Below are 26992 nucleotides of genomic sequence, written 5' to 3' on the forward strand. Positions count from 1 at the left end.
AGCAGCTCACCCATATTGATCAATGTAGTTACACTGACCAACGTGCTCTGCCTTTTTCAATCAAATGAGAACCATAGAACTCATAAGCATTGCCAACTCAACTGGAAGATGCACATAAACAAGAATGTGTCAACTTAACACGATAGGTTATCAACCCCAGGTCGTGTGCTAGTGTTAACTAAAAGGTTTATTCTTGAATAACTCCTGAAACTCTCCAAGATCAATAAGACTCCCACTGACTTCTTGACATATAAGTTTTTCTCTCAAGGAACAATCCTTGACGCATATTCAAAAGTTAGTGTGGATTCTCGACAAGAACGACTTCATGGATTTGGCCTTAGTTCATCCTTTGTTTTAACCAAAACATCACAGCTTCCAATTACAATGTGCTAGAGTAAGAAAACATTATTACTCCCCATTTCATGAGGTGCTATAAACCTAATTAGTACAAAACAATCTCCAGGATACAATTTATAGTTACTAGATCATGACTCTAAAACTTGATTGGAAACGAAGTATGATCCATCTCTTGATTGAACCATTTCAACAATATCTGATTCCTCTTCTTAGTCAGAAAATTGCACCAATATGTTCTTTGAGGATCAATTGTGATACAGTTCCATAATCATTAAGATGATCATAAAACATGATACTAAAGTAATCTCATTTCCTTTCAGATTGGAGAAACCTTTATCTTTCGGCCTAACAGATTCTTCTTATTCGTTCTGCCACTCTTTGAAACTTTTCAAAGTATCAGAATTATGCTGAATCTTATTAACACAACCATGTTTACTGAAAGCATCAGTAAATCATGAAGAATAAGGTTATCATCCTTTGTAGTGGATCTGAATAGTCCACATCAATGTGTACTAGATCCTTTAGTCCTTCACTTGACTCACATAAACATGTGATCAACGAATTAGTCATAATCTTCCAAAGATCAAGATTCTCATATATCACACAATTCGAATTGTATGACTCCAAGTCTATATCCAATTGAAACTTGGGTGATGAGAATTCTTTTTCACTTGGTCAATCATGACATTACCACAAATGATATAACTAAGAAGCAAATCCATATTTAACATTGCTAGAAATGTAACTACAAATTTTCATAAATGCCATTGTAAGGAAACATAAAGTAAGCGAATTAGATAAAACAAAAATTCACTTTTATTCATAATAAGCGGAAATTTTTTTCCTTAGAATGCAAAATATAAAAACAATGTTTCTTGACATTTCCTAAGCAATCTATTAAGTCATCATAACTTCTAAGAGTAGCTTCCAAAATCTGATCATCGAACCATGTGACCGAAATTCATCTCTCACGATCACAATTAACTTACTCTTCTTAAGCTTCCTTCTTTCTCTTAGATCCTATAAAACATCAAAATGTGATTAACACATCGTGTCTTAAGAATCTATGAATAAGAACTTATGAAAATAATGGAGTTAGATAATAGATGTACCTGAAGTAGAGTCACACGACTTGACTTTACCATCTCTAAGATCTTTCAGGTAGTCTGGGAAGCTTCGCAATCAATTCCCTTCCAATTGGCAATAGAAACATATGGACTTTTTAGGATTAGCACATGTAACTATCTCATAATTAGCCTTTCTCTATACCATATGGTCAAACGGTTTGACCTTGGACAATACCTTTCCATTGGGAAGAGAAATCTTTTCTGGACTACCATTGTCAATGTCCATGGAAATTTGGGAGACAGATCCTTCAAACACTTTTCCTTCACTTGTGCTCTTTAGCATTTCTACTTCAGCAATAATCAACATATGTGTTAGATCAATTAGGGTCACGTCGTGATTCATCATATAGTAGTCTTTAATGAACTGACTATATGACTCAGGAAGAGAAAGTAGAACCAAGTCAATGGCTATCTCCCTTGGGAAAGAGACACCCAACATCCCCAATCTGTCAATATACGATTTCATTTTCAGAACATACACACACAGACTTTCTATCTTGATGTTTACATGCCAAATGGGCTTGAGCAACTTCGTATTTTTCAGCTTGAAGAAAACATGACTTAGGGAGAGTCACTGGAGGAGGAGGAAGAAGAACTAAAGAAGCATGACCTCCATTTCCACCATTTCTAGAAGAAGGGAACATACTTTCACCTTGATCGAAATGTGGAAGATCATCTTCAGAAAGTAGAGGAAAAACATTTCCAAAAGAACGAGGAAGACCATTGTTGTCTGAACTTGACATCTATAATATGAGAAAAGAGAATTCAAGTTATTTGATTTCAGTCCTTAATTATTAACCCATAAATTTAAATTAAGGCTAGGATCCATATTTTCGATTCGATCTTTGAAGAGGGATGTCGTAATCAAATTCGAATCTATTTTAGGTAGGTAAAGCTTTTACCAATTTCAATCTCATGAGACTCCTAGATCTTTTGAGATACATTGAACTATTCAATGGCATGTTTAATCTCGATTATGTTCTCACTTTGTGACTGGGATGCCGAGGATCACAAACGAGACGTGAATAACCAGGAAAATTAGCTTGGTACTCTCTATGTCATTTATCATCTTTTTTTAATGTGCCGGTTAACTACACGCGCTCCATTAATCAATGATAATTTTCAAGACACCCATTACCACCCTTTATTAGTCCATATTAGTGTGCCTAAAACCACACATGTTCCACTAACGACTTATATAAAGTGAAATGTGCAATTTCATGGATTAGCGTCAAATTCACATTTTTCCTAAAGTAATTAAGAGTGGGATTCTTAGAAAATAGTTTAGTTACTTTATGATTCATTATACTTATTAATGAGGATTAAGTTGTCCTATCAAACCCGTTCGGCTAACGACCTCCACTAATCAAGGAAGCGGTGGGTGAGAGTGGACACCCATTCAACTACCATTTTATAGACAATTTCCTTATACCCCCCCCCCCCCTTATAGACTAGCTTCGTGAATGAGGTGTACTAGCGGTTTGACTGACTAGTCTTATACATATAGTAAAAATATTAAACATTTAATTTTACATATAATATAAGGTGTATTTTAAACATTTCAAAATACTAGGTTTAATTACTAAATTTTAAAAATTAAAACAATTTAATTTAAATTTAAAATTAAACCAAGTGATTTAATAATTATTTATAAATTAAACATTTAATTTATTTATTAAATCAATTTTAGGATTATCCATTAAATTAATAACCATAATTTAACCTAATCCTCTCCCCTAATTTTCGAAAATATAGGAGGGATCCATCAAATCTTGCAATTATCTAGTTAAGCAAGTAAGAAGATAATTACCAAAAATAAGAAATCCCTATCATGTCTAGTAATTTTCGAAAATATGGAAGGGATCAAACAAATCTAGTAATTATCTAGTTTATCAAATAAGGAGATAATTACCTAAAATAAGAAATCCCTACCAAAACCCTAATTTTCAAAACCGGAAAATCTTGGGGAGGAAGGCAAGGATTTCAATCCTTGCCATATTTTGAAAATCATGAGGGTTAAGGAACCCTAATTTTCGAAATTTGTAGGACAAGGGAAAGGGTTAATACCCTTTGTAACACCCTAAAATTTTCAAACTTTTTCAAACTTTAAAATGCAATGGTTTTAAAAACATTCAGGTTTTAACCCATATTTAACAAAAAAACCGGTCCCACAAAAACCTTTATAAATTAAAACATTGGGTGTTACCATTAAGCATCAACAAATCCATAGTAAGCAAATAGGAATTACATCAATACAAAATATTAAGGAACTTATCAAGTTCCACTCCATTCTCTATAAATTGACTTCTAACTTCCATCTATCTTCCTCTCTCCTTAAAGGTAACCTGAGCTACATGACATTAAAAAGATACGTAAGACAATAATGTCTCGTGATCTATGTGGGTTTATGACCCAAAACATTTATCACATTTTTACCAAAAACATTTCATCTTTGCCAACATAGTTTTAGACCATAAAACATTTTCAAGGAAAACTCATTTCATACACGTCATAAATATCAGTTCATATCTTATCATTTCATTTCAAAAGCCATATTTCAATATTTCACTTTCTTTTATCATTCAGGGCTAATTTCGATATTAAATTGTTGCCATTTTTATACTTAGGGTCTATGTCCAATAAAGGAACCACTCCCAAGTCTAGACCAAGGTGGAAAGAACAAATCAATCCACCAAGGCATCATTTCCATTAGGACATCTATCTCGCGAAGGGGAGGTGCCACCCCGATAGATCCCTCTAGTGCCTCTTATAAGGTATCATGGCCCGGACAGTTTTCATTTCATTACTTTCCATTCCTTTTCATTACTTTACATTTCTTGTCATTAATTTCCATGCTTTACACATTCCATACAATAGTATCATAATACTCGTTTCAAAACATTTCAAACACATTATCAAAATATTTGTTCTTCTAAAACGTTCTTAGCTTTCAAAAACATTTTTGCCTTCAAGGCATTCTTTCAAAACATTATTTTCAAAAGCATTTAACACTTTTACTTCAAAAGGTTTCATATATCAAAACATTAGTATTTCATTATTATTAAAAATCATTTTTCCATTTACACCAAAGTGGGGAAAATGCCAACACGTACTCACCTCAATCATACGTAGGTTACTTAATGCTCTTCTAGTTCCTTTCCCTAGATCAATCCTCTTCAAACACTACTTATACAATATATGGACACAAGTCATTAAAATGACCAAAATTCCCCTAATAACTTCCATTACTAAATTTTATTACTTCAAATCATACCTCGTGCAAAAATATGAATGTAGGCGAAAACCGTGCGTAAATCCGAGTCCGTATGCAAAACTTATGAAGAAAACAAGAAAATCTCCAAATCAGCGGATTACACGGACCGTGTCAATTAAGCTTGCTTTAACACGGGCCGTGTTTCCCTATCTGTACACACAAAAACCTCGATTTTCTCAAAATAACACTATAGTTTGCATAGTTCTTGAAGACCCTTTTCCAAATCACTTTGTACCATTTGTATAGGTTCTCACACATGTTTAGGAGGTGTTTTATCATCTTAAAACACTCCACTTAATCCATTAAGTGTTCATTGAAACCTTAAGACCATGATGATCCTCAAGTGTTTAGAAGAAGAGTAAACTAGTCCATTTTTCACTTGAACATTCCAAAGCTCACAATGCTTGTTCCCAACTTATTGAACACTCAAATAAATGTTGTCAAGCACATAAAAACCACATTAATCTCACTGAAAATGCCCAATCTAACTATGGAATTCTCAATTCCATTCCATGTTCCAAAATTGCCCGTGGGTCGTAACAATCACTGGAGATGCATTTTTGCTAACATTCCTTCATGTTTATGTTTCACCATCACCTCTTGAGTGTCAATTCATGTTAATGAATATCATTCACTTCTTATATGAGATTCATTATGAAATTATCAATAAATTTCCCAAAATGCCCTTATGACCAATTATTCCATAAATTCAACTACAGACCACCTAATCCTTCATGTTATTTCATTCAAATCATATTGTTAGTATCGACTCATGATTATGAGTATCATATACTCATAAAATGCTTACATTCCAAGAATTTCATTGTATTCATCACAATTTCTCACATAACCATCTAAAACCCATCTTTATGCTTGATTCTACCATAATTGATGAATTTGAGCATTATAATTGGATTTGTTGCTATCAAATATCATCTAGGTCATAGAATCTAATCTCATTTCATTATCAATTACCATATTCTCAATTTGGGTTTTCTAGGGTTCATGAGGGTTTTCACCAAAATCCTCAAATCCATCAATTGGATGATAGGAATGAGATTGGGATCATCAAAACAAATCATAGGAGGTTAGAAACCAAAACCCTAATCAATGAAGCAAACTAATTTCGACATTGGAGTTTTCCCCAAACCCTGAATTCGAAATATAGAGTTAAAGGATGAGAAATTATACCTCTCAAGCTTGATGTTGCTTCATATCTTCAATTCCTAGCTTGATTCCTCAATAACCACTCTAAATCTTCCTTTGCTTCATAAAAATCACCATTTCCTTCTTCCTTACTCTCAATCACGTTTATCCTCTCTTCAAATGAAGAGAACCCCATCTAACTAGTGATTACTTTCGACAATTGGCAAAAATGACCCCTAACCTACCTTGTTCTCATATTTAACACCATTTGATCAATAACTAAAAGGGAACTTACATTTTTCAGACTTTAACCCCAAAATAATTCATTTTATCTAATTAGTCAAATGAGTATGTTAACATTAGCCACAAAGTTTGCTATTTGTCGAAACTAGTCCTTCAACTCTACAACTTTTGTCAAATGTACCATTGCTTCAATTATTTTCCCATTTGTATAAAAGGTTGACATAAAAAGTCCTCCTCCATCCATTATATGACTTTAGTAGTCCTTTCCATGAACTGAGTCAACCCTTCGGTCAACTAACTTCGCAAATTTGACACTTTTGCTCCTTTAACTTTAAAATGTTACTATTTTCAGTTATAACTTTCAAAAGTTCATATCAACTAATGATACAACTAAATCCTCGATTCTTTAACTATATAAATCATATTTCATTTATTTACTTTATTAATTTAAGAACCCGGTCTTAAATTTTAGGATGTTACACCCTTTTCCAAATTTTCGAAATCAAGGGTTAGAAAACCCTAATTGCGAAAACCCCAAGTCCAAAAGGGTTTATTTGCCATAAACCCTAATTGATCAAATTCAAAACCATTTCAATCAATTCAATAGAAAACAAGCCAAGACTCTGATACCACTAATGGGGTTTGAGTATAACATACAAAAACCTATGTGTGCATGTAACCCTAATTGAAGATCTATGTTTTCTCTAATTGAACATACGACTTTTGAAAATCAAATAAGTAACCCTAGAAACCCTAGTGAATTATCAATAATCTAATATGAGTTAGGGTTTACATACCTTTTATTTATTGTAGTAAATAATGAATTAAAACCTTCTTGAAAAACTCTTGGAAGCAAGTACCACAAGTGTCGTGCCTCTAATGGTTCACACCCAAACCCTAGCAACCAAGGAGCCTGAAGAGAGAGAGGAAAATGGTGGAATTTCGGCCCTAAGCATCCAAAAGGAAGTGTTATCACCAAAATTCTAAGGCCAAGGGTCCTTATATAGCTAAGGTAGCTTGGTGCCAAAGCTAGGGTTTAAGGAGGAAACCCTAATCCCTTTGCCTGGTGACCAAGCAGCCCATTCCCCTCTTTCAAGGGGCTTGGAAGAAATTCTTTGGGCTTTCCGAAGAGATTTTCGTCCACCTCATCCAGTGAGGTCCATGGGCTCCTTTCCTCAACTTTCAATAAATGACAAAACAGACCCTGCATTTTTAATTAATCCAATTAATCCCAAAATTAATTCCAATTAATTTCTGATTAATTATTAATTAAATAATATGATTTCCAATTAATATATTATTCTCACAATATATTAATAAATCATTTATTATGATTTCTAATTAATTTATTAACCATATAATAAATTAATAAATCATTCTCTCTCTCTCTCTAAAAGCTATCTTATTCAATTGCTAGGTTTGAGGGCAACCCTAAAGGACTGTGATACTATCAATTCAAGTTTACACCAATTATAGTTATGGGCTTACACACCTAATCCAACATAAGCTAGTGGGATAAATGTCACCTAACCTCTAATGTTATCTTTTGATGGTCGAGGAGTATTCACAATTTCTATTACCAAGTTATAGACTGATTACACACGTTCTTCAAACTGGATGATTTGATCTGAAATCTTTCATGATAAAGGTCACATAGGCAAGAGAGGTCTGAGGCATAAATGGGATCAAACATGTCTATTAACATAAGTTATTAGCGATCTCATAACACTATGAATTATATATTATAATATAATTGATAATCGTTATCTACCTAGTTGAATTCAATGAATGGGTAAAGGATATCTAACTATTTATTTTGTTTTGAAACTTGGATCCTAGACTTTGATAATTAATGTTTTAGAAACTTATAGGTTATTAATTATTAAAGATTTAAATATTAAAAATATTAAATGAATTCTGTTAAATTTTATAGATAACAACCAAATCAAAACTCATTACTATGCATTATCTTTCTCTTGCTGATCTACAAGAGATAATAACATTCGACGAATATAATTGTTAGGTTTTCTATTTACTTCCTAGATTATTTACAAGGCAGCGAAAACAAACAATTTTAATCTAAGGCAAACAATCTCTAAAACCTATAAGGATCTTAACTTAATTGATATTAACAACTACAAGAGGGATAGAAATTTACTAACCTCTAGAAAAACCAATTTGCTTGTAGAAGTTGATGTAGATCGAATTCCAACAAGCCAAGGAAATGAGCAACCAAAGTAGATTGCCTCTAATGGTTCACACCTAACAATGCTAAACTATTGACTAAGAACTCTATTGATATCATTGATTGACTAAGGAGTTAAAGAGAGAAGAGAAACTCTAATCACAACTGAGTGGGATGAAAATAGTAAGTGTCTGGAAGAGGGTATTTATACTATCTAGTTGCTTGCATAGAAAATAGATTTGAATAATTAAATAATCAGATTTAATCCAAATTCAAGTATGTTTCTTATCCTAAGCCATGGATGGAATTTCTAGGATTATCCCTTAGAAATTATGTTCATCCCTCTAAGGGATCCAAAATGTTCCAATTATTCAACTATTAAACAATTAACATTTAGTCCATGCACCTTTTAATTAGTACAAATTAATTCCAAACTAGTTTCTAATTAATTAATCATCACATGAATAACTAATAAACTATTTGCATCTCATTCTTTTAACATTCTAATACTATTTGGATCATTGAGGGAAACCCAAAAAGGACCCTGCTATTAATGGATAGTCTTACCAATTTAGTTATGACATTGGACACTATTCCAACAGTCTCCTACTTGAACATGTCATCAACTACAGTTGGTCACAATGCTCCCACTCAATTAGCAAAAGTGTGCTTCATTAACAGTTGTCGAACTCTACGATAAAACCCTTATAAATAAGAGATGAACTATTTATATTTTCTTCACACCATAAGCCTTTCTTTCTCTCTCTAACTTCTCTCTAGCCTCCCTAAACCCCTACCAAGTCTAGGGAACCTCCCTAGCACGAGAAGGAAACCCGGAGCACCCGACGGCTCCGAGAAGAAAAGCTTTCGGCTCGGAAACGTTGCTCCAGCGAAGCCCATTTTTAAGAAAAACCCGCTGTAAGTGAGCTACGTCTACGCTATTTTTAATATAGATTTTAGTTAATTATAGTAACGTTATTAGGACCTTATAATAATTATTTGGGCTATTATTATGGGTTATATAAGTGTCGTTGTAATATCTTTTTAACCACTCGCGGTACGGCGAATCCAGTTTGAAGGGCCGCTTGGGTTGCTGGATTCAGAAGTGCTATATGCCAAAATGATCCTGCCCTCCGGTGTTTCATGTCTGGCCCCTGTCTGTACATAGTGGGTGAAGAGTATTGTTTAACGCTTATATAATAGTAATAATAGTTAGACTATTAATTAGTCTCGGTGAATAAAAGACTAAACTCTAGTGGTAATGATACTAGGTTTTGTCCGAGGGAAATTGTTTTGAGATAACGAAGTGCTGTCCGAGTACCGAGTCACCACCTTATCAAGTGAGTGCATAGTTACTTTCATCTTAAACATAGATATGAAGTATTTAATATAAATTACGTGCTATGTGTGCATATTATCTGTGTTCTTCATATCTATGAGGGATGAACGATTTATACATGTTTTAAATGATTTAAACTGTATATGTATTTTATATCTATGAAAATGTTGGGTAAAACATGGGTAGATGAAATAGTTGATGTGTGATAAAATGATGAGAGGTCTCAATGTTTAAGATGATCTAGCCATCTAGCGGAGTATAGATGACGACCACGGACTATTCTAGACAATCCAGTGGAACACTAGCAGGCTCGTAACTTGTAGGTGTTTTTGAACTACGTATTCACTAGGTATTTTTGAACTAAGTGTTCACGATATGTTTTGAACTAAGTGTTCACCAGATGTTTTGAACTAATTGTTCACCAGATGTTTTGAACTGCGTGTTCACCAGATGTACCCTGTTGTATAAACCCTGGCGACTATGCGACTTAGTGTCTGTTGAGTAAACCCTGACAACGATGGATTTCATTTCGATTCCTTAGGATGATCCTTATGAATGAATAAATGAGGAATAGCTAATACTTAGGGTAGATCCTTAAGAGTAAAGAAGATAATGGGGATGGATAATTGGGTTGATTGTTTGATGTTTAACATAGTAATTATATTATTGTGGGTTGAAAATCCTATGTACTCACCAGGTTTCCCAACCTGACCCACTCAAGCTTAATTGTATCACATGTGTCGATATGAAGCTACTTTACACTAAGGGATTTAAAAGAGATGTAGATCACTAGTGTAAATGAATGTAAGATCTGTTTATGCTTATGTTTCTATATTGACGATGACATCCCAAATGTTTTAAAATGGATAAAAATACATTTCTTCGGAAATCCTTTGATAACGTATTTATCATGTTTTTCTGGGAACAAATTCCGCAACATTTTTATTAAAAGAGGTATTCTGATTTTTATAAAGCATAAACAAAATCGGTCTTTTCTGGCCGTGAAAATGGGGATGTCACAGTTGGTATCAGAGCATTAGTTTAAGCGAACTAGGAATAAGGATTTATTTCTAGACTTAAACTTAGAATGCTAAGCGATGATCGTGAGGAGTGTGTCTAATATATTTTAGGAAGTACACCTGAATAGACACCGACACTAGCTCATTTAGGGAAGATGTCTAAATTGCTTTTATGTGCTAAATGATTTGTGATGCTTTATGATGCTATCGTTTGATCAGATCTATGGTCTGTTGCCGACCGGATCTGGAAACTTTATGTGTTCATATTTCTAAACGTTTAATTACGATATTAGAACTGGCATGTAATTTTTCGAAGTAATAAGGAGGGATACACGTCTAAACCTTCCTCTATCTATATTCTCGTCTCGACACACCAAACGGCTGCTTTGGTGTGCAAAACATCATGGTGAAGACTCGTAGTGAATTGAGTAAATAGAGGAAATGAGAAGGCTTACGATACTGAGTGGTACCTATCGGAAGATATCATAAGAGTGATATCTTGCCTTTAGAACGTGTCTAAGAAATAATACGTCTAGTATGGGAGAAGTACACTTTTGATTAGTAGAAAGAAAGATTTTTGGTATAATTCATGAAGTTATCTCATCGTCTGACATTTCCATCACCAACCGAGTTGAAGCATAATTGATGATTGAAGATACGCATGGAAGAAGTCCTATTAGAGTCTAGGGAAAATTATATGATTGTTTGGACACATTTGTATGTGTTAAGAATTGTTTTTGTGATAATGACTTGGAGAACTGCGAGACAATACTCGAGATGTGTATGAGTAGGTGTGAAAGGTAGTAGAGGCCTATACTACCGGAAGCACAGGACTCACGCTTGGATCAGGGAAAGTCACAAGGTTACCAATACACTAGTATTGATTATGTTTTGTTCATGCCTGTCGTTACCATCGTTTCGGTAATGACGAAGAAGATGATTGTTAATCTGACCCTAGTGTTCATATCAAATCGAGTCCGACTAAGATGAGTATGTTACATGGTTCAAAGAACCAATATCGATGTAGCATCTGACTTAAGTCAGAAGATTGAAGTGAAAGATAATTAAAGCGATCAATAGAAGTATTGCAACCGTTGTTAAGGTTAGAAGCTTGTACCTAGAAGTGCTACATGCTAGAATGTGATTATATCACGTTAGAACATGAAGGAAGGTATATTCCGTTCTGGAATTTGACTCTAAAAGACTTGAGTCTAAGCGTCGCATCATACGATGAGAGGTCATTAGAACATGACCCATTAGTCCATGGTCGTAATCAAAGAACTTATATTAAGTGTAGTGGTGTTGATTATGATGGCATGTGTGGAATTAAGAATGATTTAGTGAATCATCAAGTAAAACCAAGAACATGAACACAAGATCTAAATAGTTCTTTTAAGCTCTCATTAGTTTCATAGAAAGAGTACAAAATGGGTTTTGCAAATATTCTCTCTCTAAAATAATCTCTCAAAATGTTCATTAGATAAAATGAGTGTCACTCACTTCCTTATAAAGGAAAGACAACTCATTATGCACACACAAAGGAGTAAGCACTCATGACATCCAAGAGTGACTTTGCACCCTTACATTCTCCCCCTCAAAGTTAGGATTGGATGTCCGGCTATAATCTCCAACGAGCACGCGCGATCAAGACCAAACTCCCCCTCGAAGTAAACACCGGTCTTCAAATCCGCAAATGAAAGATCCGCTTCGAATACCCATCTTTCTCCCCCTTTTTATAATCAAAAAATGATTATAAAACCCATTAAGGGTGAGAAGCGCTCGAGGAATGAACTTTACAAAACTCCCCCTTGATGTGTGCCAAAAATGAAACACCAAAAATCTTGCACGAAAAAACAATCACGAAAAAGCCACAAAAAAATTTCCAATTTATGAAATTTTTTGACTTTTTGGGTGAAAGTTGCAAGATTTTTCAAAAACCGGGTAGAAATTGTCACTTTCTGAAACTTGCAGGGACCCATTGCGCCAAAAACAACCTAATATGCGAAACTCTATCCCATTTGCGAAACTGGGCATAAAGCGTAAATTCGCACAAACTGCAGGGACCAAAACTGTAAAATCTTCATTTTCTCAGAAAATTAGCCGAATTTTGAAGTTGGGTATATGCTGCCAACTTTTCGAAACTGCAGGGGCTAAATGAGAAATTCTGCCATTGTTCACAAATTTTTACTCCAATGTCGAAGTTGGACCATTTGTGTCATTTCGTGAAAAGGGTAGGGGTGCAAACTAAAAATATTTGTTGTCTCCCCCAATTTTCGTTATACTGGGACAAAGACCTGAACTAACGAAAAATTTTCCCCTTCGTATGAAACTGCATCTCTTCCTTCGTTAGTTTTATTCACCCCTTCGTTAGATTCAATCACCCCTTCGTTAGATTCAATCACACCCTTCGTTAGAAACAAACATCATCGAACTAACGAAAATTTTTCACACTGATTAACGAAATCGAAGGTAGTCGAAGCCTCTGAATAACATCTTAATCATTTAGTCTCTGAATCGACTTCATCCCTGTTTATCGATTTCGTTCATTGACATTTCGTTTACACAACCTTTGTTCGTTCTCATGTCGACATCAAAATCAACCCTTCGCTTTTTGTTACTAACCCAAATCAACAATCAAATTGCTTCATCTGTTCGTTCCCAAACCATCGACTTTAACTAAATCAATGAAATCAAAAGCATCAGACTCCTAACTTCATATCTTCGACGTTGATTCACCCAAGTATCGATATTAACCAATCGAGTCCAAAGATTCGTTCTTCGCTTTTCATCAACAGCGACTCAATATCAAACCATCGATTCGTTAGTCTCAGGTCTACCCAACTATCGATCATCTCTACTCGAATAAAGCCATTTTGTTTTCCAGTTGATCAATATCAAACCAAAATCTACAATTGAAAACGAAACCATTGACTCCAAATACTTCCGATTAACTCTTTGATTTCAAGTGTAACCACAAACTCCAATTCGTTTCCAGTTCATCAAAATCCCCATTTTGACTTTCGTTAGTTTGATCTTGATAAACTGTAATCGATGAACACCAAATTGATTTACAATATCGATTTTGAATCCATTCACCATTACCAACCCTTCGATTCTCAAATACTTCAACCATTATCAAAGTTACTAATCGATATCAAATCGAAACTGAAATCAAATCAGTCTTCGTGAATCGAAATTAAAAATTGTATGAAGCTTTCAATTTCAGCGACCAAGAACCAATTTCGACTTCCAAACATATTCAGTTGGACTCCACAAAACATCTTTTGACTCATCATCGACTCAATCATTCGGAAATCAATCAAAAATCGAGTTAAAAAAACGATTCCAAGCAACGAACTCAAGAATCAGTCGAACTCCTACAATACGACTTTAATAACCGGTAACACAATCTACTTTCAATTCTCAAATCCAAAACAACTTGAAAGCAATACTAAAATCGAAAACGATTTCAAAGATAAATGGTTCATTCGAAATCAAACACAAACATGAGTCAATTTTGACTTTTGTGTTGACTGTTCATCGTCGGAAGTCAGAACTCAATTAACAACGAGTGTGTTCATTTGATTCAAATTGGGCTTAGTAAACAAATATTATCTGATTTGTTAAAGTGGGCTCAAGTAAATGAATCACGTGAATTGGACTTTTGGATCGAAAGAACACTGAACAAATTTGGGCTTCGAAACCAAATGCATAGTAAATGAACAATGCTTTTAATTTCTTTTGGATTCAATTAAAAATCTGGATGAACAGTGAATTTTGAATTTGAGAATGATTTTTGGAATTTTGATCTAAACAAAAATAATTGGATCAACTATGGGGTTGAAACGGATTAGATCCAATGAGGCAAGTCGATAAAAAAAACGAAAAACGAAAAGCACGAATCAAAATCATGGATGTTTTGGAATCCATTTGAAAATTTAAGATACCTTTTTGATGAATTAAGATCCATTAGCAACGAACGAATCAAATTTAGAAGATCTTGGTTCTTTTGTTGGAACGAGAAAATCTCCAATTTGAACATTGTACCACCCATTATGCGTGATGTACAACTCGTTCTTCGTGTTCTTCGTGTTCTTCAACGATCCAAGAACATCTTCAGAAGAACAACCAACACTTTTGGGTTTTGACTTCAAATTCAATGCAACCTTTGGAGATTGTTGCTTTGGAACCCAAATTTGATTCACATATTTCGGATTCACAACAACATTCGACGATTTTTGTGAATAAACCCGCTTGTTCTTCCTTTTAATCTTCTTCTTCTTTTTCTTTCTCATCTTTTTGAATCTTGAAGACTTGACTCCATGAACAAAACTACTTTCCACAACTTCTTGAGTTTGAATCAAATCTTTTGGTGTTTGATACTTGTGAATTTCTTGGATCATCGGCTTCCGATAAGGAATCATTCCTTCAAACGAATCACAAGAACACAAAATATCATCGGTTTGAACTCCAATCGAGCAAAAAACTTTTTCATCATGAGAATCAACTTGAATCTTCTTATCATGAACTTCAAGAACATCAAGAACATCACATTGAACTCCATTGTCTTGAACTTCAACAAACTTAAGAGCACGAAGATCATTTGGGTCTTCAATAAGAGAAACAAATTTCTTTTTGAACAAATATTTTTCTTCTCCAAACTTATCACTACTACGTGTTGATATGGACCATGTAATATCAGCCAACCATTTGATCTCACAAAGTGGTTGAAATATCAAGCTTCCATGATCATCCTTCAATCCTCCATAAGAAACCATAGTTCCCCAATATATCAACTTGTTTAACACCAACCCATACTATTGATCTTTATTGACTTTGTATTTGATATCTTCAACGAGCACAATCCAAGAATTGTAAGGCAAATTCACCATGATCACAAAAACTTGAAGATTTCTAGAGAGAGAAAGTGATTTTGAATGGGTTTTCTAGAAAGAGAAAGTAAAAATCACTTGAATTCTAGTGAAGAAAATCGAATTTTGAATAGAATCAAAGATGAATTCGATTTCTAGAATCCAAAAACTCTCTAAATCATGAAGATCAAAAACTCAAAGTGAAGAATCACCAAATATAGAAAGCCATCAAGGATCAATTCTTGATCCAATCAAGAACACCCGCTCTGATACCAATTGTAGTGGTGTTGATTATGATGGCATGTGCGGAATTAATAATGATTTAGTGAATCATCAAGTAAAATCAAGAACATGAACACAAGATCTAAATAATTCTTTTAAGCTCTAATTAGTTTCATAGAAAGAGTAAAAAATGGGTTTTGCAAATATTCTCTCTCTAAACTAATCTCTCAAAATGTTCGTTAGATAAAATGAGTGTCACTCACTTCCTTATAAAGGAAAGACAACTCATTATGCACACACAAAGGAGTAAGCCCTCATGACATCCAAGAGTGACTTTGCACCCTTACATTAACTTTGTTAAGAAGTAGGAGTATCCAATAAGGAATCGAGATTGTGATTCGTAGGTCATGATTGGAAGACTAACATGAGATAGAGAGTGGGTGCACGATCGAGTATTGCTTGCAGTCCATAAGTCTAAGAGATAGATACTGATTCGAAGGAATATAGAAGTTACGATTATTACCTAGGATGAAGATATAATGTATGGATTCATTATATAATCCTTGTTTTGTTGATGATTCTGGGACGTAATCATCCTAAGGGGGAGATAATTGTAACGCCTGCAGATTCAGGCTAGTCAATTTAGAGACAATGAGCGTCAAAAATGACTTTTTGGTGGAAGATTATTTATAAGGAGTAATCTTAACCAAGTTATAGTATATGTCACAAGGGTTCCGTACATATAAATAACGCCGAAATCCGAGTTATACCAAAGAAGTTATGGCCCGTCGAAGTTTTACGGCAAAACCGGCACGACACTTTGCGACGTAAATAGTGAATTTACGATAGAAGACTTTTTAGCCTTAGAAATCTAAACAAAAGTTGTATTATACGTCAAACCGAGAGCGTACATAAAAAGAACGCCCAAATCTGACTTCGTATGAGGAAGTTATGATTTTTCTAAGATTTGGCATAACAGTGCACAGCCCGAAACTCGAATTTTAAATCGAGCGGTTTTTGGCCAAAGCGGCCTAAATGAGAATTGAATATATCATTAATAGGAACTCAATGACAAAAAGACAGACGAAAACGGAGTCCGTATGTAAAAGTTATGAATTTTACGCGGACATTTAACAGTGTAATCACCTCCTACTGTTAAATTTAAGATCGGTCGAGAATTAGCCAACGGAGTCAAAATGAAAGTTTTAGATCTTTCTTTTACCTATGTGTAGATATAAAGAATGTCGAAAACGGATCTCGTATGCGAAAGATATGGACGAAGCTTAGTCTATACTTTTCGAGCGCGACGAATTCGATACAGTTTTGTAAATCTAAGATAGAATGAGAATTAGCCAACGGGGTCTAAATGAAAGTTGTAGTACTTGTAAATACCAACGCGTGGATATAAAGAACGTCGAGAATAGAGCTCGTATGAGAAAGATATGGACGAAACTTAGTCTCTACTCTTCAAGTGCGGCGAATTCGATACAATTTTTTTAAATCTGAGCTACAATGAGAATTAGCTGACGGGGTCTAAATTAAAGTTGTATTACTCGTAAATACCAATGTGTGGATTTGAAGAACGTAGAAAACGGAGCTCGTACGTGGAAGATACGGACAAAACTTAGGGGCTACTCTACGATAAAACCCCTATAAATAAGAGATGAACTCTTCATATTTTCTTCAGACCATAAGCCTTTCTTTCTCTCTCTAACTTCTCTCTAGCCTCCCTAAACCTCTACCAAGTCTAGGGAACCTCCCTAGCACGAGAAGGAAGCCCTGGAGCGCCCGAAGGCTCCAAGTCTAGGGAACCTCCCTATAAGTGTCGTTGTAATATCTTTTTAACCACTCGCGGTACGGCGAATTCAGTTTGAAGGGCCGCTTGGGTTGCTGGATTCAGAAGTGCTATATGCCAAAATGATCCTGCCCTCCGGTGTTTCATGTCTGGCCCCTGTCTGTACATAGTGGGTGAAGAGTATTGTTTAACGCTTATAAAAATAGTAATAATAGTTAGACAATCAATTAGTCTCGGTGAATATAAGACTAAACTCTAGTGGTAATGATACTAGGTTTTGTCCGAGGGAAATTGTTTTGAGATAACGAAGTGCTGTCCGAGTACCGAGTCACCACCTTATCAAGTGAGTGCATAGTTACTTTCATCTTACACATAAATATGAAGTATTTAATATAAATTACATGCTATGTGTGCATATTATCTGTGTTCTTGATATCTATGAGGGATGAACGATTTATACATGTTTTAAATGATTTAAAATGTATATGTATTTTATATATACGAAAATGTTGGGTAAAACATGGGTAGATGAAATAGTTGATGTGTGATAAAATGATGAGAGGCTTCGATGTTTAAGATGATCTAGCCATCTAGCGGAGTATAGATGACGACCACAGACTATTCTAGACTATCTAGTGGAACACTAGCAGGCTCGTAACTTGTAGGTGTTTTTGACCTACGTATTCACTAGGTATTTTTGAACTAAGTGTTCACGATATGTTTTGAACTAAGTGTTCACCAGATGTTTTGAACTAAGTGTTCACCAGATGTTTTGAACTGCGTGTTCATCAGATGTACCCTGTTGTATAAACCCTGGCGACTATGCGACTTAGTGTCTGTTGAGTAAACCCTGACAACGATGGATTTCGTGTCGATTCCTTAGGATGATCCTTAGGAATGAATGAATGAGGAATAGCTAATACTTAGGGTTGATCCTTAAGAGTAAAGAAGATAATGGGGATGGGTAATTGGGTTGATTGTTTGATGTTTAACATAATAATTATATTATTGTGGGTTGAAAACCCTATGTACTCACCAGGTTTCCCAACCTGACCCACTCAAGTTTATTTGTATCACATGTGTCGATATGAAGCTACTTTACATTGAGGGATTTAAAAGAGATGTAGATCACTAGTGTAAATGAATGTAAGATCTGTTTATGCTTATGTTTCTGTATTGACGATGACATCCCAAATGTTTTAAAATGGATAAAAATACATTTCTTCGGAAATGCTTTGATAACGTATTTATCATGTTTTTCTGGGAACAAGTTCCGCAACATTTTTATTAAAAGAGGTACTCTGATTTTTTAAAAACATAAACAAAATCGATCTTTTCTGGCCGTGAAAATAGGGATGTCACAGATATGAATCAATCCCACGGTCTAAGATTATGTTTCTCGATTTCCGATTTATGATGACCTTATTATTCTACAAAATTAAACGCATCAATCTTGTCCAGGATGGGCCCAACACTATAGTGTCAACATCAAATCGCCGAGGGGACGAAAGATATCGCTTTTCGTATTAATGCAAAAGGAACGAATAAACTGTGACTACATATTCATAATCGACTCATCGTGTCATACATGGACATACATTTTATAACATCCGTTTATGGTTGCATTTATGTAATACTAATGCATAACAAAAGTGAAAATTATAAGTTATGCATACTTGAAGAATAGAATATATTATCATCTTAGAATAACTCATGATTCAATCCATGAAGTATTCTCTAAGTGTGGGCTTTCTAATACTTAAAATATCCATTTAAGTACCCATGAGTGTTAGTCACAATCTCTATGCTATGTTTAATCACTGTGGATAATTTACTAATACTCAATGACAGTCTTTAATCACTACTCACTCCCAAGAGCATGGCCGAATATGGAGGTTGTGAATTACCTAATACTCGGTAATGGATTCTAAAAATGCAAAAAGAGAACACAATGATAAGATAATTAAATGACTGATCTCTATCATGTATTAATATCTCCACTTAATAATCGCCAAATCAGATAAAGCCTTCTATTGCTTAAGTTCTCAAATTTAAAACAAACTATTCCAAGTGTGTTCAAGTCAAGTCATTTGCAAAAACAAATGCCTTATGACTAATTCTTACTATCAGACTTGATCAGTGATATTGACTTAGCGAATGGATCGACACGATTTTCTTTCGATGTTATTTTATTGACTCATTGAACAATAATCAAATGTAATTGTACTTTCTGAGTATGTATCATGTGAGCTTGTGTGACTTGGGATCCATACTCAAGGTATGTTTACCCTTATCGTCACAAGAACCTTCAAAAAGACCATCATGAATTACAATAATGATGTTACCGATGAATCTCGTTTAATCACATAGTTTCATTTGCATTCTAGTTGGTTGTAACATACTCTAAGTTCATTCTCAAATCCACTATGGTTAATTACTTAGTACTCTTACAAGCTAATACTTCACCATTTAGAAAATCACGAATCCCGAATATAAAAGGAATCATCTTTATTAGTGTGGAACTTAGCATCAATGTAACCTTTACATTGATCTCTTTGACATGTTTTATAGGTTATAATTAAACATGTGGCGAAAAAAACTTATCCCTTAAGTTCACATGCAACCTATTTCGATCTAAGTTTTCTCTATTAAAAGCAATAAACAATTACACATCATAAACCCTAATGCAAGCCTACTATAATCAAAATTACAAGGATTAGGGTTTACATACCTTTTTTATTATTATTGTAAATAACAAAGAATTACTTTCTTCAAATCTCTAGGAAAGCTAGCACCAGAAATCTAATGCCTCTAATGGTTTGTACCCAAACCCTAGCAATAGAAGACTTGAGAGGAGAGAGGAGAGGGGATGAGATTTCCAGCTATCCTTCTGATGATTAGAGTCACCGAAAATCACAGGACTAAGGATCTTATTTATAGTTAAATTATGAAACCCTGGAAAACCCTAATTTGAATATAATATTATTATTTCAATTTAGATAATTATCCAATTTCCTAATTATCCTTAAGGAATATTCCAGAAACCCTAATATTCCCCTCAAAATCGTCCAAGGGGTTGGAAGGTTCTGAAATACCTTCTTATTCAACTATTGAACAATTACAATTAGGTCCTTGCAATTTTTATTAATCCAATTAATCCCAAAATTAATTCTAATTAATTATTAATTAAATAATACTATTTCTAATTAATATATTAACAAATTATTTATTTCTATTTATTAATCATATAATAAACTAATAAATCAATATCTCTCTCTTTCTCTCCAAAAGTCATTATGTCTCCACTTGAGTTCTCAAATTTAAAACAAACTATTCCAAGTGTGTTCAAGTCAAATGATTTGCAAAAACAAATGCCTTATGATGATTAGAGTCGCCGAAAATCATAGCACTAACGGTCCTATTTATAGCTGAACTAGGAAACCCTCGAAAACCCTAATTTGAATATAATACTATTATTTCAATTTAGGTAATTCTTCAATTCCCTAATTATCCTTAAGGAATATTTTAGAAACCATAATATTCCCCTCAAAATCTTCCAAGGGGTTGGAAGGTTCTGAAATACCTTCTTGTTCAACTATTAAATAATTACAGCTTAGGTCCTTGTACTTTTAATTAATCCAATTAATCCCAAAATTAATTCTAATTAATTATTAATTAAATAATACTATTCCTAATTAATATATTAATCTCATAATATATTAACAAATTATTTATTGTTATTTATTAATTATATAATAAACCAATAAATCAATCTTTCTCTCTCTCTCTCTCTCCAAAAGTCATTATGTCAATTACTATTTTTGAGGGCAACCCAAAAAGGACTTTGATTTTAATTCATGTATGTACCAATTTAATTATTGGCTTAAACACCTAAAGAAAAAATCTCCTACTTGGATAAGTCTGTAACTACAATTGCAAGTATAACTTCTAAATTAAACAACAAAGTGTGCTTTCCAAAGCAACTTCTAGACTCTGATCTAATAAGAAATTGGCCCTAAGATAAGTGATCAAATATTCCCCTATTCTTCAAGATATCGTATGGACATGAGACATGGATTACAATCAATTGCTTGTCCAAAATTTTGTTTCCCGATTTCCTGATTTGTGATGACCTCATAAGACTACAAATTGAATACATCAATTAAGTCCTAGCTGGGCCCATCACTATATTCTCAACACTAAATAATAATGGCCCCAAAGATATCGCTTTTCCCGTTAGAGAAAAAAGAACGAATAAACTTTGACTTATATGCTTGTATCTTTTACTCACCAAATCATGCATGACACTACATTTTATAACATCACGTTACTGATGCGTTTTCGTAAGACGAATGCACAACCGACTTGTAAATTACAACTCATACATCTTTGTTTCAAGAATATAAGTTATTATCATCTCAGAATTACTTGTTATATAATCCATGAAGTAATTTTTTAAGTTTGGGTTTATCCAATACTCGAAATCTCATTTCTAAGTACTCATGAACATTGTAGCAAATCTTATTGCAATTTCTAAATCCTATAGACAATCTACAATTCAATTCATGGCAGTCTTGATTCACTACTTACTTCTAAAAGTATGAGCGACTGTGGAATTTCGAATAAGCTTTTTGAATCACACTGTTTCAAAAGCAGTAATCATACTGTTTTGATCTGATTTTCATCTATTTCAAAAGCTTTTTGAATCTCGTTCTAGATTCAAAAGTTTCCACACTTTTGATTATGCAAATCTCTATAGATCTTCAGTTTTGATTTGATTCTGCACTTTGATTGACTAATCGAGTGTTTGTTATTCATTTTCTGGTTGATTCATCTTGTTATTTTCAAATTTCTCAAGCTTTTCTATGAATTTGTCCGTACATCCATGGCGAACTTCAATATGAATACCATGACTTCGTACTCTCCTATGCTATGATCTTCAAGTAAGACTCCTATGCTAATTCCTGAGTATTACGATTAATGGGCGGATCTTATGGAGGATTACTTAAGCGGAATTGATGAAGAAGTTTGGAAGTGCATTACTGATGATTTTCATCCACATCCTTCTGTTCAAAGCGTTGGTTCTTCTGCAACAAATTCAAGTGTTGTTTATCAAACTGCAAGGCTGCTGAAAAACGAGAAAATATGTATGAGATAACTCCGTGGAGCCCTTCCTCCTGTTGTGTATAATTATGTTCGAAGTTGTAAAACCTAAAAGAAATTTGGAACACGCTGAAGGAAAAATATCAGGGCAGCGAAAAGACTAAAATCAGTTCGGTCAAGCAATGTCTGATTGAATTTAGAGAATTCAAGCAAAAAGATGGAGAATCAATTGAATTGTTCTATGATCGTCTGAATGAGCTTATCTATAAGTGCAATAGGTATGGCATCGCTAGGTCGACTATGGAGTTCAATATGACTTTCATAATGGGGCTTCGAAAGGAGTGGAGGAATGTGAGTTTGATGGTAAAGACACAACATAACTTCGATTTCTATTCTCTAAACGCTCTTTAAAACGTGCTAAAAGCTCACGAAGCTGAAGTGAATGAAATAGCGGATGAGTCAAGGATAAATCTGGGTGTTCCATTAGCACTGGTGTCGAAAGTATCGGTGAAGAGAAGCTAAGAAGGCAGTTACTGAGAAGGAAAATTCTGATTATGAAGGTCTTATCGTCAACTCAGATGACAAAGTTGTAGCTTTTTACTCAAATAATAGAGTAAAGAAGTTTTACAAAAAGCCTTTCAATGGGAAGTCGAAAACTGGGGAAGTAAAAGGAAGCTATATTGGGAAAGTGAGTGAAGAAAAGAAGTTTGAGAAGAAATAAGTGAGGGGAGATGAGTCGAAACAAGAGAATAAGCTTAAGGGTGATTCGAGAGTTGATTGTCACTATTGCAATGGCGCTAATCATAGGGCAACTGATTGCATGTTGCACAAGAAAGAAGAAAAGAAGAATAAGGTCAAGGATGAGGCATATTATACAGAAAGACTGGAAAAATTGAGGGCTAAGTCGAAGGGATTGTCACTAGTCGCGAAAGGAGAAGATGAAGATGAAGGAAAATACCAAATATTGTCTTCAGGCTCGGATGACGAAGAAATGAGAAATCCGACACATGGAGCCATGTTCGCTAGGTATGAGGAGGAAGAAGAGGAGAAAATCACTGGTTGCTGTTTTGTTTCGACATCTGGGGACAATGCACTAATGACATTGAAGGTACGTTCTCTACTTCAATATTTTAATATTCCTTCAAGTGCCTATAATTCCGTGTTATCTGAATTTGATGATGCTATTACTTATGTCAATAATCTGGTTATTTCTGCTAGCAATGATGCTAAAAAGTCTAGTACTTAGTTACTAGAAACACAAAGGATGTTGGAGGCGAAGAAAGCTAAGATAGATCATTCAGAATTACAAATTACGAACATCATGTGTGATAGGGATAACTTGAGTACTGATAATAAGATTTTGTTGAAAAAAAGAAACATTTATTGTAACTCAGCTAAAAGGTTATACGGTAAATTGAATGAATTGCATCATTCATCTGATATAAGTAAATAACAACATAGGAATCTTTTACCCTTTTTGTCTTTCGAAAGAGAGAAAGTAGATGCAACATCTTATGACTGTGAGATGACAATTTCTGAGTTTGATAAGGTTCCTGATAATAGATATCTGTATGGCATTGTGAAAATTGATGAATATCTTAACGAAAATGATCTTGTTGATATTGGTAATAAGACTCTAACCAAAAATGAACAAACCAAAATTTTGAAACATACTGAGAATTCGACATTTGATTCCTAAAACAATTTTGCTGATATCGAAGATGATAATATCAATGAAATTGAAGAATAGGAAGTTGTTGACTGTTCTCAGTTAGTTGTCGTTAATGTCAAATCATTAGCTAAGGGTAAAGAAGTATGTAATGATTCAAATGTTAAAACTGACAAAGACCAACCCTCTACTACGAAAGTTTTTGATCATGACCATGTGACTGTTGACGATAGTCAAACTGATAGTGATGGTGATGAAGATATTTCAAAACAAACTACTACTCCTTGTGGTTCAAAAGAAACAACTATTCCCGGAATTGTTGAAGATCAGGTTTATGAAGAGACTAAGAAATTCACAAAATCATGAAAGAAAAAGGTTCACACTTTCTTGAACCAAATTCTGTGGTTTACCCAACCTTCAAGTGCACTGATAATGTCGTCTTTCCTAATCAAGTTTTTGTCACAAAGGGAAATAGAGATTATGTTAAACCTGAAATAAACAAAATTGTTGAAGAGGATAATAAGAAATCTTCGAAGGAAGGATTTTTCTCAAATCAAAGCACAATTGAGAATAATCTCACCAAAAATTCGTACACTTTTCAAAGACAAAAGCCAAGTTGAACCTGGGTTGTTAAAACAGAAAAGTCAAAAGTTGAACAACAATCAAAAGTAAAAGTTTCTGAAAAACCAATTGAAAAAGTTCAAAGAAAAAAAGAAAATATTCAAAAGATTTCTCAAGAAAAAGGAATTTCGATGAAAAAAGCTCAAAATAAGTCTTATTGGAAAAATTATGTGTCTAAAAAGAAACAACAAAGTCTTTTATTCAAAAAGGATGAAAAGAAAAAGTCTGAATATGTTAAGCCAAAGTCACAAAATCAATCTTTTGTTGAAAAGAAACAGACTTCAAAACCTTCACAAGTACAAAAAGATTTTTCTAAAACCAAAGAGCATGTTTCAAATGTCAAACAAACAAATCATGTTCAAACTTCTTATCATGAGGATTATGTGAAAAATCAACAAACAAAGAATTTTGTTCAAAACTCACAAAAACAAAGGTTTTCACAACATAATTTTCAAAGAAATGATTTTCAATCAAATGAGAACAAGAATTATCATCGAGTTCCACATCAAAATCAATTTTCAAACCCACAAAAAGTTTTTCCAAAACATAATATTGGGTATCAACATCGGCTTCAAAATCGGTATAAACATCATGTTTCAACAAGAATGCTAACAAAAAACTATGAAAAGTTGAAAGTCTAAGGGAAAAGAAATGAACATTTTTAGCCAAATCAACCTCACTTTCCAAACCCACCTTCGAAACAAACAGTTAAGGCCTCATTTGTTAAGGGAAAAACGAATGTGAAGAATATTAATCATTTGTTGGAAGAAAAGGGAAAACATTTCCAATATGGGAAATTCTCCCAAGAACAGATCAAGGATGCATATGAGAAAGATCTAAATGAATCATCCAATGGAAATTCTTCATCATTAGATTCAAATCCTTCTGTTCGAAAATGGAGAGCAATTTCGAAAGAAAAAGTCAGTGAGACACAAACTAAGAAGAATGAGGAAAAAGTTAATGTTGATTTTAAACATTCGAATGATTACATTTCGATACCCTTAAATAATGAAGTGGACTTAATTGATAGTGTCAAATCAAAAGTTCGTAATTGGATAATAGGGTCTTCATTTCATCAAGCAATTTGTACTAATAACCAAGGACCCAAACAACCTTGGGGACCTAAATTATTTAACTAATTGCAGGTTTTAAGTGACGAGCAATATGATGACAAATGGTATTTCCATAGTGGTTGCTCTCGTCACATGACTGGGAAGAGGAAAACCTGAGAGATTTTCGAAGTCTTGAAAATGCTGGTGTTGTGAAGTTCGGAAATATTAACAAGTGTAAAGTCATAGGCTATGGAAAGGTGACAAATGGCAAGTTTACAGTCAACATAGTAGCTTATGTCGAAGGTCTTCAACATAATTTGATCAGTGTTTCACAACTTGTTGTGGGCACTGGCAATCAAGTTGTTTTTGATGAAGAAGGAAGTGTCATATCGAAGAAAGAAACAAAAGAAGTTATTCTTAAATCAAAGCGAAAAGGCGATATGTTTACACTTCACATCAACCCTGTTGTTGGTGTTCCTTCGGTTTCTCTACTTTCGAAAGCTTCTTCTGATGTAAGTAGGTTGTGGCATCGCAGACTGTCTCATTTGAACTTTAAGAATCTCAATAAATTGGTGGTAAAAGATCTTGTTCGAGGATTGCCATTTTTAAAATTTGACAATGATATTTTATGTGCAGCTTGCGAACAAGGAAAACAACATAGACAATGAAATCCAATTGTGATTGATTCGAAGATCATCGAACCTTTGGAACTTCTTCATATTGACCTTTGTGGTCCTTCGACAGTTGTAACACTCAACAAAAAGAGGTACATTTTGGTTATTGTTGATGATTTTTCTAGGTTTACTTGGGTATATTTTCTTCGTTTAAAATCAGAAACAGCTCAAGTGATGATCAATTTCATCAAACACATTGAGTTAAGTCTAAAGAAGAAGGTTTGCAAGATCAAAAGTGATAATGGCTCAGAATTTAAGAATAAAGTTCTTGATTCGTTTTTGTCTGACAAAGGAA

Source organism: Lactuca virosa, chromosome 2 (genome assembly GCF_052849685.1).
Source record: "Lactuca virosa cultivar CGN04683 chromosome 2, Lactuca_virosa_CGN04683_v6, whole genome shotgun sequence".
NCBI lineage: Eukaryota > Viridiplantae > Streptophyta > Magnoliopsida > Asterales > Asteraceae > Lactuca > Lactuca virosa.